General features: G+C 41.3%; 1 protein-coding gene across 1 annotated transcript in view; it reads right to left on the bottom strand.

Moving 5' to 3' along the window:
* Positions 1–18,461, bottom strand: part of LOC144589588 (uncharacterized) — a 500,689-nt gene extending 482,228 nt beyond the window's left edge. The window contains exon 1 of the mRNA XM_078394563.1: positions 16,373–18,461. The gene's annotated coding sequence lies outside the window, so the exon portion shown is untranslated. The remainder of the gene's footprint in view (positions 1–16,372) is intronic.
* Positions 18,462–18,723: the final 262 nt, after the last annotated feature.

Below are 18,723 nucleotides of genomic sequence, written 5' to 3'. Positions count from 1 at the left end.
TTGCCTTTTGCCTTGCAGGGACCAAAGATGTCCAGACAAACTTATACCAAAGTACCTGACACCATGAAACAAACAAGAAAGAACAAAAAACAAACAGTGTCTAACTAGATTGTCTCTGTGTGTTTGAGTAGAGGTGACTAAACTTACAGGGACTGCAGGAAACCTCTAAAGAATGTCACAGGAGATGAATCTACCTACTGTGATGGCCACGTCTGGCCAAGTCTGACTCAAGACAGATAAACACAGACGCATGCGCATGTGTGTACACATGCACACACACATGCACGCATGACACACACATTGATGAAAAAGAAGAAATGGAAGTTAAAAAAGGATAAGTGTGCCTGCATCAGAATGTTGCCATGTATTCCAGCAGGATAGCTCAGTTAGTTGGGAATCTGGCTGTGGAGCTAGAGGTCGAGAGTTCAATTCCCCACTGTTCCTCCCAGAAGAAGAGTCAGCCTGTGTGACTTTGGGCAAGGTGAACAGTCCTAGAGAACACCCAACAGAAAGGAATGATAAACCATTTCTGAAGGCTCCCTACCTATAAAACACTGAAAAGGATTGCCATAAGTTAGAATTGAGAAAAAAATACAATAAAATGGGCTATCTGGGTTTTGTGATTTTTGCCCCACTATTGTGCCACTATATCTTTTCCCCAGGGGCCCTGTTTAGTCGTCAGTTCTGCTGGAACAGAGCACCTAGGCATTGCTGACAGAAGGACTAATGCCCTTTGTATTGATGCCCATTACTACTGTCTCTGTAATTATCACCTGAAAATGTGGAAGAGTTGCTCCTTTAGGAAATGGATTTGAAATCTGAGAACATGTTCTCCAAAGAAACTGGATTTATATTAATTACTGTTGTTGGCAAATCATTTGGAACTAATGCAACTGCCTGGTAATATATTAGTTTCAGTGATATGTACTTGCATCTGAAATTAATTCCATCAGAATGCAAAAGTGCAGAACCTTCTACTGCTTGATTTGGGTAGATGTGACGCTAACTCAGTATGAACTTATTTATGGAGCTTCTTGCTTTTTAGTTTATAATGTGAACGTTGACTTCTTCATTATTTTCCCCTGGAGTGGACTGATTCATGGCACTGAATATTTGCCAGCTTGGAGAAAACGCTGAGTTGGCTCTCATATAAAACAAGACTAAAGAGTAGGTTGGCACAGCAGCCACTGTTGACCCAATCCAGCACTCTGCCCAGTACAAACACTACTGGCAAGATATTCCCCATTACAGGTAAGAAGCTTGAAGAGAAGACACAAGGTCACAAGTGGGCATATTGGGGTTATTATAACTCCGGACAGCATAGCCAACCAGGTAAAAGATCTATAGGGTTGGATGTACAAAGAGTGCAAAGAGTTCTCTTTTCCAGTGGAAGTTAGAGGAAAGCTCGCAAAATAATGAAAGCATGAAGCTGACCCATCTAGTACTGAGTAGAGAAAGCTGTGAATCCATAAATCATTTGGTTTATTCTTGTTTTCCCCCAATCAGTCCCTTGGAATTCCCCCCAGATTGGAAATGGGCTTCAAATATGGGCAAGAAGGTTTCAGTAGTAATTGTGCAGCCCACTTCCACTGTCCATATCACTTATGTCCAAGAAAAAAAAACAAGCTAAGCTCTGCAAAAAGATGAGAAGCTAAATGGCACCCATAAGATCTCATACAAAGGTGCTCTTCCATGTGCTGAGAGGGAGCTACAGAAGCAAACAAATTGGCATTTTTGAGAATAATGTTCATTTTAGGTGAAGGGCAAAGATTGTGGTTACCTCTGGATATCACCCATTACTTCTCACCATGTGCTATGGTACCAAAGGCTTCTGTGGGAGCTGCAGCCCAACAACATCTGGAGTGATGCACATTCCCTGCCCCGGCTTAGAATCAAATAGACATGTGCTGCCTGTAACCCTGAACAGGAACAACAGTTTTCTTCCCCTTTCTAAAGAAATGCTGTTGAATGCTAAGGAAAGTAGCTGTGAAGGGCCTGTTGAGGACCTCTTCCCTCCTAGACTGACTTGTAATTGGGGGTCTGTTTATTTTTTTTCAGTGCTTTCCAAGTTTCCTGTCCACTACTTATTGTCATTGACACCACCAGCAGTGTCTGAATTTCTGTAGAATAGACATGCAGCCTTTCAAAGGAAAGGCTTGTATATATTCCAATATACAATGTTTGCAATGTAAGGCAAGAACCTTCAAAGATCTAAATTTATTAATTCCTTACATTATTGGCTGCCTTATTCTCCCTTCCCCTCTCCCTCTCCCTCTCTCCCTCAATCTCAGACTTCCCTTCCCCACATTCCAACTGTTCCTTTCCTCAGGGCATGGCCTAGCTAAACTAGGTCCTGCCCTGAGGAAAGTGTGGGCACCTCTGATTTCTGCAAACAGATTTCTACTGTCTACAAAAGGACAACTTCTTCTCAGTTAGGCCATTTACCCTGTGAAACCACGATCAGATTTATTCACTGCTTCGTAACAGGAAAAGGCCTGTTTCTTACGGATGATAAGGCAAAACACTAACTGCATATTTTCCCATATATCATTGGTTCTATAGTGGCTAGAGACGTCACATTTAAAGAATAAAAGGAATAAAAATAAGCCTGGGCCAGATCTGAGGTGATCCCTGCGGAAGGCAACCATATCTGCATGCCTACTTGCCCTTGCGATACAAGGACATCTGCAAGCAGGATCTGAAGGCCTTAAGAATGGACCTCAACAGATGGGAAACTTTGACATCTGAACATTCAGCCAGGAGGCAAGCGGTGCAGCATGGCCTCTCACAATTTGAAGAGACTCTTGTTCAGCAGGCCGAGGCAAAACCAGCAAAATCAGGGAGCTGGACAGGGGACAGATTGTATTCAATGTGGAAGGGATTGTCACTCTCGAATTGGCCTTCTCAGCCACACTAGACACTGTTCCAAGACCTCTATTCAGAGCACATTACCATAGTCTCTCAAGACTGAAGGATGCCTAATCTAATCTTAAAAAACTTGCCTTCTTCACATAATCCTCACTAAAACCTTGTGAGGTAGGTTACTCAGAAAGAGGTGAACTGGCCTATGGTCATCCTGTGGGTTCTATAGCTGTTTGAGAAGTTGAACTTGGATTCCTCAAGACCCAAAAGCAAATCAGCGCACCACCCTGATACATTTCAATACATCACTGGGGCAACTGTTCTGTAAATTAATTCTCCTCAGACTTATATTGCTATCTTTGGAAGCTGGCCTATTGATTTCAGCAGAGCATCCATTTAAGTGCACTTGTCATCTCTACCTAAGTCTCATTGCATGGACTCTGAGTGAAATGATTAGTTAGTGGTACAGCTTGATTGTAAACAAACTGGACGGGAGCCATGCCACATCAGTACCAAAGTGTACAAAGCCTGAGGGCATGGTAGCATAGCCAGAGGTCAACAGACAGGACAGCTGGTTCCTTTCTTCCATCGCAGGTGAAATATAGCCCAAGGAGAATTGATACGCAGTATTCAAGGACACTGTAAGAATTTTTGGTGTTTCTGTTAGTGCATCAGGCTGATGCCGAGCTTATGGTTGCTAAATGGGAGTCACTCTTTAATAGGGCTGATGCTGTACAGGGATTTGGGTTCTGGAAGATCCAGCTGCATTCTGGCGGTGAGGTATGAAATTCACTTCTGAATCACTCTCAGCCTGCCTTGAACTAAAAACTGTTTAAGTGGCTAAAAACAGAACACTCATATTCATTGCTTCAAGTCATCTGCTCAAAGTACAGGAAGAATAAGCCCCAAACTTGAATGTTGTTGTTGTTGTTGTTGTTGTTGTTGTTGTTGTTGTTGTTGTTGTTGTTGTTGTTGTTGTTGTTGTTGTTGTTGTTGTTGTTGTTGTTGTTGTGTGCTGTCAAGTGGCCCCAGTTCCAGGAAATAATTTTTTTTCTTCATACAATGCTACCATTCTGAGTCCCTCCAGTTCTTTCCTTTGTCTGCCTTTCCGGTAGTTAAGGATGTAAAGAATAGTGCTTACTGAACTTCTCAATTTTATCAGTTTAGGGTGTCTCAGTGTGAGGAAATACCTCAGAATCCCTTTTAAGGCCCTGTGGGATTCACCACTGTGAGATAAGTGGAATACAAGGAATGCTCTTTTATTTTACCAAGATTTTTGTAATGTGTGCTACCAGTCCCTGCCCCAGACTAGTGGCCTTTTCCACAGAAAAGCGCACACACATATGCCACAACAACAGAGGGACGGGGCGATTGTTCTCTTGTTAAGAATGCAGGGGAGATGCTTTTTTCTCTCAGGGAACAAGAAGAATTTGTCATTTATTTACATCCTTTCTCATGATTCATTCCAGACCATTCAGGCAGTTTTGGATCAAAAGAATAAGCTTATTCTCCTGTAGCTTAATGTAGCCAACTGTGACAATGTTTTCATTCAAATCATGTAGCACCTGTGTTCAAAATCCAGTCATGCATGCATCACATTTGTAATGTTTGTGTGTGTGTGTGTGTGTGTGTGTGTGTGTGTGTGTGTGTGTGTGTGTGTGTGTGAGAGAGAGAGAGAGAGAGAGAGAGAGAGAGAGAGAGGCTCCCACAGGATTTGAATTAATTTCAAAACATTGCATTAATAAATATTTTTATTATTAAGGATTCTCCATTTTGGACATTTTACAGACCAAAGCCATGGCAGGGAAAATGGCTGTGGTATATAAAGGCAGCACCCAAAATTTCCACTATTAGGTTCTAACTTCTGCTGTCCCTAACTATATTCATTCATTCATTCATTTTGATTTCTGACCTTGTCCTGAAGTTTTGGGTTGGGTAGCAATCTTCCACTTTCCAACAATATGTCATTGTTCAACAATATTTTAAAGCAACCAAGTGAGTCCTAGATCAAATCAAGTCTGCACTATCTCTGGAGGCAAACATGATGAAACTGAGGCTGTCCTGCTTTGGCCCCATCGTGAGAAGGCAGGATTCTCTGGAAAAGATAACCGTGCCAGGAAAGGTAGAAGGCAGCAGGAAAAGCGGAAGTCTAGATATGAGATCAACTGACTCCCTAAAGGAGCCACAGGGTTGAGTGGTTAACTCAACTGCCCTGCTTTGCTTTCAGGAGCTAAACAGGGCAGTTGAGGACAGGACATTTGGGACATCACTCATTCATAGGATTGCCATAAGCCAAAGGCAACTTGACAGCACATAACAACAACAATTCATATAAATATTGCTCAAGAGTACCTTCTAATATGTCCCATTCAATTTGAGGGAACTTAGTCTGAGCTGTATGCTATAACACTGCAGCCTGAAGTGTGGGAATGCCAATTTAAATAGGAATTATTATTATTCTGTGCTAACTGTTTATGGATTTTTTTGTTTCTTAAAGAGAATGAACAACAGTTCTGCACAGAGGTAGCTGACGAGGGTGAAAGGCACACCTTAGTTTTTCTTCTGACAAGTCCAGACTTCGGACACAACCCAGCTGCAAACTTTACAACAGATATACAGGCTCCCTGACTGGTTAGACAGAAAGGAGCGCTGAGTACTGTGGAAATAGACTGAGCAAAAACTGTATCTAATACTTTTGCTCCAGTGGTGGAAGGCTTTTTCGACCCCTTGGAGTTTTCCTTGATCCATATTTCTTGAGTATGCACAGTTCTATGAGTTGAGATTGTATGCACTGGTGTCTGTTTGGACATGGAAGAAAAGGTTAATGAAGAAGTTTAGCTGCTTGATGGGAGAAACAAAGATGTTACACAATGTCTCATACAGTATGCTTATCAGTAAGCATGAGGTATATGCAACAAGTTTGCCAATCGGGGGGCAAAAACGTTTTCCTAATTTGACACCTCTCGGAGCTTATGTCTCTTGCATATTCACTGAGAAATGTCAGTAGGAAATAACAGCAGCATTAACACTAAGTGTTCTTGCACTTTCTCAGAGCAGCTCACTTGTTATGGGACTATTATACTCAAATTAACACACACTGCAAAGCTGTTTTTCAAATTGCTACAACTATGTGAATAATTTATTACTAGCAAGTTATTCAATGATCCTAACACTTTTCCCTATTGCAACCTTTCCGAAGATAGTCTGGCATTCTTAAATTGCAGAAGGAACTTACTGTTTTTCAGCCTATGTTTTAAATTGCAGCAAACTCTTCAAACTAACTAGCTCTTGGTTCAATATCATCATTACATAAGGTTTTCATTAGGCATAGTGAGGTGGCAAATGCTGTGGGCTAGAGTATGGCAGAGAGATGTTGGGAGACATAGCTTTGGGATATTCTGGGAATTGTAGTCTAGAAAAATAACTGTTCAAGGTCTGATTCTCTTAAGTTATGGTTGAACTCTTGTAGCATTCTTGGGTCGAATCACTGATAGCAAGGGCATTTATTCTTGCTAAACTCTATGACTGCTTGTGTTTACTGAAGAGACAGATGACAGAGATGCTTCATATTTTAACCTTCTAAGGCCTGAAAACATGATGTCAGTTACAGTCTGAATTTACCCTTTGGCTAAACACACTGAAAAAAACAGTAACAAACCAATTGGCAGAATAATAACTACATGTTTTGCATCTACCTCCACTTCTACAGGGCTAGATACTTTAATTATAAAAGATGGGAGTTGCCTAATTAATTCTGTAAATTGGCCCCAAATTGCACGGCTAAAATCAAGGTGAAACTGAGCCAACTTGACAATATAACACCTCCTACTCTTTTTCTTCAGTCTCTCTATCCCCACCATAATGCTGACTTACACTCTTTCTCTCCCTTGATATCAAGAAATTCAATTCAAATTTTTATCCACCTCCTCCATCTCTGTACACATGCATATGCATATACATGTGAGCTGGCTGGATAGCTCTGTGGATTAGGTATCTGGCCACAGAGCCAGAGGCTGGGAGTTCAATTCCCCACTGTGCCTTATAAGAGAAGAGCCAGCCCGTGTGGCCTTGGGCAAGCTGCACAATCCCAGGACGTCCCCAGAAGAAGGGAATGGTAAACCTCTTCTGAGTATTCTCTACCAAGAAAATCCTGAAAAGTGTCATCATAAGTCAGAATCAATTTGATGGCATGCAATTATATGATTTTATTATTATACATATGCATATACGTACTTAGAGTCAGGAACTGCAACACTACACTCACCAAGCAACTGAATTGCACATCCTTCATGTGTAGGAGGAATGTAAACCCTTGCTTACCACCTCCTTGCGGGTCAAGGTGAGGAACCACAAAAGGATTAGACAGAAAAGAGGCATTGTTTGCAATATATTTGCGAAGGCTTTCACGGATGGGATCTAATGGTTGTTGTGGGTTTTTCGGGCTCATTGTTTGCAGCCTGAACAATCAGCCAATTTCTCTGCAAGCAAAGGGAAAGGATAATTTGGCACAGAGACCATTTGAGCAAATTATGGAGACCTTGATGAGAAAAAAATGTACTTCTCTCCCTCTTGCCTTGTCTTAAAAAGTCCTTGTTGGCGTGTCCCATAGTGGGACTAGAGTAGTCTGTAAGTATTCTTTACATTCCAACCTGGTGTAAGCCCTGGTGAGTTGAAAAGGGTTTTGCATTAAAAACAGAAAGACAGATTACACTGTAAATTTGCTTAAATCTGGCTGGATTTTCTATTAGCAGGTAAGCATGACAGCTGGATTGAAGCATTACCTTCCTATAACTCATGAATCTATTCATGTACATAGCAAGAAGCTGTTACAAGAGACCGATAGATAGGTGTGCTTAATGGATCTTCCATGTTCAGATGCAAAATACTCTTAAATACCAGGAGCTAGGATCCAGAGAAGGACTGAGTTGTTATTCACATGCCTTGAGTCTGAGGTTTTCTTAAGCATCCAGCTGGCCACAGTGGGAAACATAATAGTAGATTAGATGGACCAAAGCTTTGATCCAGCAGGCATTTATTAAAATTTTAAGGGAAGCATAGAGAACCCAAGGGCAGGAGAAGATGTTTTAAGTCAAGCCTGACTATTTGTCCATCTGCTTCAGGATTGGCTGGATCTACATCTTTGCAATAATCTGCAGCAAAGTTATTTACTGTGAGTTAACTGTGGGAACTGTTGTTGGATAGTTGAGTATTTATAGCTGTTCCCACAGCTATAAATACTCAACTATCCAACAAACAGCAACAGAGCATGGACAGAGTTCCTATTCCAGTCCTCTGAAGATGCTGGCCACAGAGACTGGCGAAACATTGGGAAGAACAACCTTCAGAACATGGCCAAAGAGCCCGAAAAACCCACAACAACCATTAGATTCCCGCCGTGAAAGCCATTGAGAATGCATTATTTACTGTGAGTTAGCTACAAACGAGCATGAAAACAGTTACAACACACATCCTGTTTCAGTACAATTCCTCCCATTAAAGTTGGATATCACAGTCTGGCCAATGCTGGGAATCTTCCCAGCTGTTAACAGTGGTGGGGCCAGGGCAGCAGCTGAGAGTCTTCACCCCTTAAAATGGAGCCACTGAAGTTGTTCCACTAGGCCAGGACATCAGTACCATTTGGGCAGTATTGGGAGGCTTCCTGGCTAATTTGGTGTCCCCTCACCATGACAGTGAGCAATGGCAGCCCTATTGCAGTTTTTTTAAAAAGTGTGGATTGGGTGCCATTTTGCATCCTATGCAGGGATATGAGTCGTTGTGATTTCTATCCATCTTTTCCAGAGTATGTAGTGTCAGAGCTGCAAGTGGCTCTCTGGGCTTTTAAGCAGGCAATTCTCCAGACCTTCCTGGAGGTGCTGAGAGCTGAACATGGGACCTTTTTCATGCAAAAGTCTAAGCTCTATCCCAGAGCCCTGGACCTTCTTCTCAAGAGGAGGAACTGTATAAAGAAGAGCAGTGTCTCCTCCCATACGAACCTTTGCAATTTCATAGGTTATTTTCTACCAGCTGAATGAAGTTTGGTGCATGGCTACAAATGAGATGCTCCTCTTGGTTGTGGTGCTAGGTTTTTGAAATGCCATCCTCAAGGAGGCTTGCCCTGAAGCTACATTGCTAACATTTGGTAACTGATAAGTTCTTCCATAACAGAATCTAAATTGATGTAGTCCTGCTGGCTGATGGTGTTTTATGTCCATCAATAGAACCAGGAGTGAAGAGGTGCTTTTTCTTAAACAAAAACCACTGTAGGTCCTTTCCCTTGTGCAAGATGAAATTCTGTTCCAAAGGACTGGAAACCCCCCAACATCAATTTTTGAGTGGCATAGAGGATTGAAGCAGGGTGGAGAAACATTCTGGTGGAATGCTACTGTTATATTGTTCTTAGGTCTTTAAATGTACTAGTTAATTACTGGTTGAATTTATAAAGAAAATGAAGCACATGAAATAATAACTTGGATTGGGTTGCTGAATTTCAGAGAATGTCACATGTAAGCCACAATTCTTTCCCTGACAAACTACTGGCATAAAAATGTTATTTGCTAAAAGATTATCTTGGTTACAAGGCTGCTTCTAGGTCAGCCAGAAGCCAGAAACTTTATTAGTATTGCCTGATTGGGAAGGAGCTTTATTTTAATGAACGTTTTCTGTGTGAGCTACAAAAAAGTTAATGAGAAACATATGCTTTGTTGCAAAAGAGGTTAAAATTTCATGCTCATGGAATTGTCTTGCAAATGCATTATGCTTGTGATTCAAAGGTGGATTTGTGGAAAATGTGGATTTTAAAAATCAGAATTAGTATATGGCGATACAATTAGTATGTTGGATTTGCAGTCCAATTATTTTGGTTGTTCATATTTCATGTCCTTCTGGGTCAGAAAACAAGATTTTTTTTCCTGAAAGTGGATTAATTACTTCCCTTTGTTCCATGGTTTCTTTCTGTAATTTCCTGTGAAAAGAATCTCCTTTAACATTTGCCCTTCAGAGCTGATGCAGTGAAATAGCTATACTATACAGTGATACAGTATTCTCACAAAAGCTTCACTTATAGAAAGGTTACGTATCTTTTAATGGAAAGAATATTAAGACACATTGAACACTATCAAGATAGTACTCCCTTACGCTTCCTTGCATTTCCTTAAACTACAAACTCTCACCAAAGGGGCTTTACCTGTGCATTCAAAATTAAACATGGGAGGTTAAAATTTGCCCTTACAATATTATTATTTCATATGACCTTTAAATTTGTTGACCTTTTCTTAACAATATTTCTTTTTGTAGATTTCTTAAATTCTTTTTGGCTAACCTTTACTTTTTTGAAGTTTTATAGTATGTTTTGTTTTGTCACATCTGTTAAATGTTCTGGGGAAAACACATCAAAATGGCTTCATCAGAAACATAGAAGAAATGTGCTGAGAGATTAAAAGCTGCCATGCCAAGCTATTCATGTCAGCCATGAAGTTCGCCCATGCTATTTTTCCAAGAAGAGGAAAGGAAGTAAACAAAATATTTTAGACTGCGAATACCTCTTCTAGACAAGCTGCGTAGAGCCTGGAGGGAAAACAGTTATAGAGGATGAGGTGACTATGCTGTAAGGGATCTGAGACACTCTGGAGGAATCCAGAAAGCATCCCTCCTTCCAAAAGGGGTTATACAGAAGACACGTACATTTGGTGATGAGATGAAATATATGTTGCTCCTGAGAGACAATGACAAACTAGTAATTAAACTTCTGATGGTATCTCAAGAGGAAGCAATATGAAATACTTTTCTCAGAAACCTTACTAAAAAGTAGTAAAAGGGAAATGTTTGCAAGACAGGCTCTAGAGAAAGTGGGAAATATTGTCATAATGGCACTCACCGCACCAAGAGTACTGCACAAAATGGAGTTAAACTTTGTGGTGCAGTGGTTAAATTGAAGTAGGTAAAGGTAAAGGTAAAGGTTCCCCTTCACATTCAGTCCAGTCGTGTCCAGCTCTAGGGTGCGGTGCTCATCCCCATCTCCAAGCCATAGAGCCAGTGTTTGTCCATAGACAGTTTCCGTGGTCACATGGCCAGCGTGACTAGACACGGAACGCCGTTACCTTCTCACCGTGGTGGTACCTATTTATCTACTCGCATTTGCATGCTTTCAAACTGCTAGGTTGGTGGGAGATGGGACAAGTGACGGGAGCTCACTCTGTCGCGTGGATTTGATCTTACAACTGCTGGTCTTCTGACCTTGCAGCACAGAGGCTCCTGCGGTTTAACCCGCGGTGCCACCACATCCCTGTAGTACTGCAGTCCAAGCCCAGTTCAATCCCAAATAGCCTGCTTGAGGTTCACTTCTGAGGTTGGTAAATTGAGTAGCCAACATTCTTGGGGGACGGCAATGTGCAGCCTACATAATTAAATTGTAAACTACCCAGAAAGTGCTTTAAGTGTTATGGAGCGGTAATATAAGCAGCACACTTTTTAAAAAATCCTACAACCCTCTTCTTATAGCCATAGAACTAATTTTCATGTTCAGAATCATTATCATGTGATACAACTCTCCTTGGACTGAACTACCTCAACTGTAGAGTCTGGATTACATGTTGGAATACTTACCTCTGGTCTTTAAAGACTCCCTACACTCAGATCTGGTTTGAGTCTTTCTCTTTTAATAGAGAGTATTAACATGTACTGAAGCCTTTTGTACCTACACTAGCTTTGATTTCCAACAATCAGTCTAGGCAGCCACTGTAGGGAAACTGTTTTGCCCCAAACTTCTGCCCGAGAGAGAACTTGTTGCAGCCGCATCTCTAACATTGCCTTCCCAAGAACAAAATACAAAAACTAGGGAAGGATGACAGCTGTTTTCCCACAGAGTTCCATTCTTACAAGGGGAAGTCCATAGATCCCAGCACTCTTCAGAAGATATGGTCATCTACAAGGAATGTATGTAGCTAGAGAAGGAAAATCATGGGAAAAGATCCTGCCCTCATCTAAATCAGACTAGGGAGAGATTACATTAAAAGGTAGTCATGCAGAGGAGGGGCAGGATCTGTTTTCAATTACCCAAGAGTGCAGGACACATAAGAATGAGCTCAAGCTACAGGAAACCAGGTTTAGGCTGAATATCAGGAAAAATGACATAATTGTTACAGCAGTACAACAGTGGAACCAATTACCTTAGGAAGTGGTGAGCACTCCAACGCTGGAGGCATTCAAAAAAAAATTGGGCAACCAGTCTGTCAGATCTGCTTTGATTTTGATTTCTGCACTGAGCAGCGGGGTTGGACTGAGTGGCCTTATAGACACCTTCCAACTCAATTATTCTATGATTCTAAATGGCAAACCTAATTCCATCAAAGGTTTTGGACACGCAATTGGTCATTTTGGGGCTTGATTCTTTTATAGAGATCAAGGGAGTTGAGAGTAAATGATGCCAGTATCTGGATGGTCCTCAAAAGTTGCCCAAACTGGAGTAGGATCTGTAGAGGTGACAGAGATGTATGTAGATGGACTTGTTCACTTGGCTAGCCAAATGCATATTTCCAGATACCGTTTGATGAGAACTTCCAGAATCTTTACCATCATTAATATTGTTTAAAGCCACTAGGGGTTTCCCATTCCTGATGACCCTAAGGGTAACACTTTGCCCATCCTTATTGTAGATAGTGGCTGAAATCCAGCAATGTCACAACTAGAGCAGGCCAACTGAATATTAGAACTTACAGAGGTATTAATTCCCCCCCAAAAAGTAGGCATCTCTTGGAAGACTATGGTAACATGCTCTGAATAGAGGTCTTGGAACAGTGTCTAGTTTGGCTGAAAAGGCCAGTTCGAGAGTCACAATCCCTTCCACACTGAAGTCAAATACAATCTGTCCCCTGTCCAGCTCCCTGATTTTGCCAGGTTCGGGACTGCCTCTTTGCCTCATCCTGCTGAACAAGTGTCTCTTCAGATTGGGAGAGGCAATGATGCACCACCTGCCTCCAGGCTGAACACTCAGATGTCAATGTTTCCCATCTGTTGAGGTCCATTCCTGAGGCCTTCAGATCCCGCTTGCAGATATCCTTGTATTGCAGCTGTGGTCTCCCTCTGGGGCGCTTTCCCTGCACTGATTCTCCATGCAGGAGATCTTTTGGAATCTGACCATCAGCCATTCTCATGACAATTAAATTCCCCAATCCCCGCTAATTCAGTGGGGCTAGATTTCAGTTACATGGATGAATATTTGGTCTTAATGTCCAATTAACTTAAAAGAAGTAGGTATATATTCATGGTTGCCTAGCACACATAGGCCAACATCTTTTTGCTTAGCATAGCAGAGCATACTAGAGTGAGCCATGGAATCAGTGGGGATTTGGTGAGTAAACTCTTCCACAAGTTTCACTAATTCAGATCACCCTATCTTCAGTGTAACCTACTTAACATAGTAGGTTACTGTTAAAGTAGTTCAACTTAAATCAATGGAACCTATAGAGGAGTTGATTCACCAACTTGCCATTGATTCAATGGACTATTCTAGTATGGTTGACTATGCTGAGCAACAGAATTTTGTCATCTTTTGTCCTTTTAAAAAACATTTTTAAGATCAATTTTATTAATTTTTGATAAACTCAGCCAACATAAACACGATTCAAAAGTTTCACTGCTGCTTGCCACTGTTGTGTTTTAGGTTTAAGTGAAGTCATATTAGATAATGTTGCAACATTCGCTGTAATTTCTTTGCTCAGAGAGAGTTTGCTACCAGATACAATGAACAAATAATGTAAGGAAGGGTGCCGTGAGTGGTTCAGCTTCTAAACTTTCCTGGATCACCTGTCTAGCACTATCAGATTGTGGTGGCTGGTGATGAAAAACTCTCAGTACAGCAATTTTCTTCTGCTCATGCTTCAAATACAAAGCAAAATACCAAGCGGGTTTTCCATCAGATCTTCCACAAAAGAGCAACTTCTCTTTGAAGGAAGCATTTTTTAAAAAGTCAAGCAAATATAATCTCCACCACCTGGCATTTAAAGATAAGAGGGACCAATGAATTACAGTGGGAAATGACTTGATATTTGGTTCACTATAGACAATGGCTACATTTAGCCCTGGTGAAACATTCGTTATGAGACTCCCCTGGAGCTGTCACACATATATTTTGTTCAGGGAAGTACTTTATTTGTCCTCTAAAAAAATGTTAAGAGTACCTTCTTCTTATAGTTATTCATTACAATATGAATAACTTCCAGGAGAACAGACCTGCATAGCTTCTGTGACCCAAGAGACTGAACACAACCAAGCAGAAGTGTATGGTGGTGTCCTGGTTGTTTAAAAATAAAGAAAATGTTGTTTTCTTGGAAAATAAAGAAAATGTTGTTTTCTTGGTAGACAGCAAAGGGCCAGCCCTGTTGTAAGGGCCAGCCTCGCCCTTTGACAAAGTGTAACAGCCTACTTAAGCAGCAAATCTTGCATGCCATGAAAGGGCAGAACGCAAACAGTTCCTGAGTATTGTATTGACATCATTTGGTATGGGAAGAAGTGCTTATGGAATATTCTGCCTTGGGTATCAAAACAACTTGGCTGGCTTTGGGAACTTGGCTGGCTTTGCTTGGGTAAGAGGAAGCACCATTTGGTGTTCTGCCTCCAGCGGGAAAGTATCTTGGGCTGGCCCCAACTATATGGTCATTCTATTTGGAACTTAGAAAACTTTCTGCAGTGCACTTCTTAGTATCCCTTAGAGTCTGAGTGGGGAAAAGCAATTTCTTCCAAGCTTTGGCTTTATGTTTATCTTGCAAAATTATTGTGCAAACTCTACAGAGTCATGCCAGGATAAAAATTGCTGAATTAATAATGGTCTAGAAATTTGCCTTGGCTTATTGTACAACAAAATGGTGGAAGAGGAATCAGGAATGTGGAAAAATCAAAAATTTCAACATGACCTAGATTTTAGCTGAAGATTTCCTGACATGCTCATGAGATCTTGGAGGGATCATGAGACAGAGATGTCAAATTGTTGCTGTTTCTCCAGTTTGCACATTATACACTGTTGAAATCCTCTTGCTTTGTTATGTTGCAGAAGGTAAAGAGCAGGACATTCAGTCATTTCTAGCTCGCAATTAACACATCTCTGTTGTGATTATCAAGTATGTGCCAAGCCAGTGGCCATGTGTGCCCTGGAGAATCCCTGTGGTGATTCATTAATTGCCAGCTGGAAATGACTGAAAGTTACATTGTTTGCCTTCCACAAAACAACAGGATTTCAGCCAGTATGTGATACTCTCATCTCAGTGCAAAACTAGGGGTTTCCCCCCTCTTTGTAAAACTAAGCTCACAAACACAGAGACAGCACAATAGGATATTCTAACTGATCAGAAAAAACAAAGAACCCATCCAAAGAGTTATGCCACATTTGCTGCAAGGGAACAGATACTGCATTTTTTCAGTGCTGCACATTTTATAACACTGAAAATGAAAATGAAATCAATCATGAAAAAGTGCATGTTCTCTTTGAGGAAGAAAACGAAGCTTGCATCCCACATTGGATCACACTGGCATTTTTTAAAGGGTATATCCCCTTTCTCATGTAGCATATGAGGGCAGATTAACTCCCAAGCACATCATTGTAGCCGAGGCATTTTCCTAAGGCTTCAGAGGAGTATATTTTCCAAACAAGGACTGAGACCATAAAAGATAGGGAATGAAATACCAGGTAGTGGTAGCTGGTGACTATAATGTTGCAGGTGCGGTGAATCTGTTCAGATTTTAGTTCAAACATTACAGGGTTATCCAGTGCTTACCTATCCACAAAATATATTCAGCAGATTGGAAAGCTCCTTTAGAGTTTATAATTTGTTGTTGTTTAGTGGTATCCAACTCTTCATGACCCCATGGACCAGAGGACATCAGGCCCTTCTCTCTTCCACTGCCTCCTGGAATTGGGTCAAATTCATGTTGGTCGCTTCAATGACACTGTCCAACCATCTCATCCTCTGCCGTCCCCTTCTCCTCTTGCCTTCACTCTTTCCCAACATCAGGGTCTTTTCCAGGGAGTCTTCTCTTCTCATGAGATGGCCAAAGAATTGGAAGTTTCAGGATCTGTCCTTCCAGTGAGCACTCAGGGTTGATTTCCTTCAGAACGGATAGGTTTGTTCTCCTTTCAGTCCAGGGGACTCTCAAGAGTCTCCTCCAGCACCACAATTCAAAAGCATAAATTCTTCTGGTTGTTGTGGGTTTTTCAGGCTCTTTGGCTGTGTTCTGAAGGTTGTTCTTCCTAATGTTTCACCAGTCTATCTGGCCGGCATCTTCAGAGGACAGCACTCTGTGCTCTGGTAAATTCTTCGGCGGTCAGCTTTCTTTATGGTACAGCTCTCACTTCCATACATCACTACTGGAAAAACCATAGCTTTGACTATGGAGACCTTTGTCGGCAAGGTGATGTATCTGCTTTTTAAGATGCTGTCGAGGTTTGTCATCGCTTTCATCCCAAGAAGCAGGCATCTTTTAATTTCAGGGCTTCTGTCCCCATCTGCAGTGATCATGGAACCCAAGAAAGTAAAATTTGTCACTGCCTCCATGTCTTCCCCTTCTATTTGCCAAGAGGTGATGGGACCAGTGGCCATGATCTTAGTTTTTTGATGTTGAGCTTCAGACCATTTTTTGTGCTCTCCTCTTTCACCCTCATTAAGAGGTTCTTTAATTCCTCCTCACTTTCCGCCATCAGAGTGGTATCATCTGCATATCGGAGGTTGTTGATATTTCTTCCAGCAATCTTAATTCTGGCTTGGGATTCCTCCAGTCCTGCCTTTCGCCTGATGTATTCTGCATATAAGTTAAATAAGCAAGAGTTTATAATAACCCCCCCCCAAAAAAAGTTATTTTCCTTGCAACATTGGAGTCACCATCTTCCACTAGGTAGCCTGTGTGTAGATCCTTGAGGGCTGGTGTCTGTTACAGCAGGAACGACTTCTACCTCCAGGAATTTCCTAGTTAACCATCTCTCTCTCTCTCTCTCTCTCTCTCTCTCTCTCTCTCTCTCTCTCTGTGTGTGTGTGTGTGTGTGTGTGTGTGTGTGTGTGTGTGTGTGTGTGTGTGTGTTGGTCTTCAGGACTTTAGTATTGAATTTCTTTGAAGTCTGATTTCTCCAGCACAAAGGACTGCCTCATTCACCTTTCTCCAACACTAATGCGCTTTCAGCTCCAATGACAAGCTGTCTATAACATTGGTTTCTACCCTTTGTCTCAGAATTCCCAAACAGAAGCTCATGTTCCAGACATCATTTACATGGACAAAAAAAAATACTTTTATGCCATAAATTATGCATGGATTGTCAATGATATACAAAGATTCCTTTAAAGCACTGCTTCTCCGTCTTGATGTGTGTCAAATGGGATATTAATCCATTTCAAGGATAGTTGCTGCCTATAAAACAAACAATGGATATTCTTACCTTTTGGGCCTTTCCCCAAACTGGTGGCTAGAGCAGCAAGAGGTGACTATGGAAAAAGCATGCATGCTTCTATATTTTCCACCTGTTCCCCCTAAGCCAACACACACAACACCCTTTAAAGTAATATATCACTGAAAGCATAAAACTGGTAGCATAAGATATTAAAAAGAAAAATTAGAAGAGCATATAGAACAGTTCAGTTTGATTTCTCCCAATTTATTCATAAAATGCAATTGCAGAGCTGTCTTGATTGAGATTACAGATTTAAGGACAAGGACACACACACACACACACGCACACACACGCACACACACACACACACACACACACACACAAACACCCACCCCAAAATATATTATTAAATACGCTGGCATAAAACACCTCTCTTCTTCTCGTTTGGCAAGCCTTTCCTGTCATCCCCTCTGTTTGTCAAAGCATCTGTGAATAGCATGCTCTCTTTAAAGTAAATGTGAGATCTTCCTGAAACATTACATGCAAGCTCTGCGCAACTCCGCAAAAGTGGTGAGAATTTAGGTTAGAAAATGAGAGAGATGATACCCACTTTCAAAAAAGGGATGGGAAAAAATGAGACATGCATAAGAATTGTCGGTAGAGGTGTGGGTGGGGTAGATCCACAAAGTGATTCCAGCAGCAAGGCACTTTAAAATGAAGAAGTCGTTCTTCTAATGCAGAACAGAATTGGAGAATCCCATAAAGAAGACAGAGTGCTCCTGGGAAAACAATTACCTGCATGATTGTAATTGGTAATTTGGCAATTAGCACATTTTGTGTTTCGTATTTGCAATAAGTAAAGCAGTAATTTTGGTAACGTGCTATTCATTATTGTGAACACAGTTTAAAAAGCTCAATTTTCAGTCTGGTGTAATAGAAATTTCCCAACAGTTGGGATTTACCTTTAAGTACCAACGTGGATTAAAGAGAGGAGATGGAAAGTAGGAGGAATGATAATACTTGTTTGAGGGTTTACGTGGCCCCATCAACTTAATGGCTTGTAATCATTGGCCTTGCAATACCCTGAGCAATAAGGAACAGCACTGGCTCCTTAATTTTTACTGAGTAATTATGAATAATAGCAATGAATTATTGCTCAAGCCATCAGGGATTTCTTTCTTTAAATGTATTATTTGTCCTACCCTGCCCAGATGATCTAAGACAATGTGCACCCATAATGAAAGACAAATGGTCTCCATCTCCAGTTGCCTGTACATATATTGACCAGAACTGCTGGATAGCTCAGTGGTTTCTGCATCTGGCTGTGGAGCCAATGGTTAGGAGTTCGATTTCCCACTGTGCCTCCTTGACAGTGGGGAATCACTGGACTTGAGTTCCAGTCCTTGGCTGGACTTGATGATCCGTAGGGTTCCTTCCATCTCTGCCTTTCTGAGATGTGATGATCGACAGATGGACGGATGGACGGACAGACACAT

Source organism: Pogona vitticeps, chromosome 5 (genome assembly GCF_051106095.1).
Source record: "Pogona vitticeps strain Pit_001003342236 chromosome 5, PviZW2.1, whole genome shotgun sequence".
Taxonomy (NCBI): domain Eukaryota; kingdom Metazoa; phylum Chordata; class Lepidosauria; order Squamata; family Agamidae; genus Pogona; species Pogona vitticeps.
This window is presented reverse-complemented; position numbering and strand designations above follow the sequence as displayed.